Raw genomic sequence first — 300 nt, 5'->3', positions numbered from 1 at the left:
CGCCCGGCCTGCAGCCCCAGACCTTCCGGGAGCGTCAGCGCCAGCGCGGCCGCTCCTCCCCGCAGCACCGAGCACGGCTCTCCTTGTGTACATATAACTAGAGACAGTAGCGCGGGCTGCCGCCCGCAGCGCCGCCCACGAGGCCGCCGCTCGCGCCCGCCGGACGCTCCGCTCCGCATCTCGCCGAGACGCCGGTTTGCCGGGCGGGGCGGGGGGACCGCTCGGGCCGGGGGGGCACCGCTCCTCATCCCCCTCCCCGCTGCCCCGGGGCTGCCGCTGCCCCCCCGCTCGGGGCCGGGT

Source organism: Nothoprocta perdicaria, unplaced genomic scaffold (assembly GCF_003342845.1).
Source record: "Nothoprocta perdicaria isolate Ctin4 unplaced genomic scaffold, notPer1 scaffold_3, whole genome shotgun sequence".
NCBI classification, from domain to species: Eukaryota; Metazoa; Chordata; class Aves; order Tinamiformes; family Tinamidae; genus Nothoprocta; species Nothoprocta perdicaria.
The sequence above is the reverse complement of the archived record's forward strand: the minus strand, read 5'-3'. Positions refer to the sequence as shown.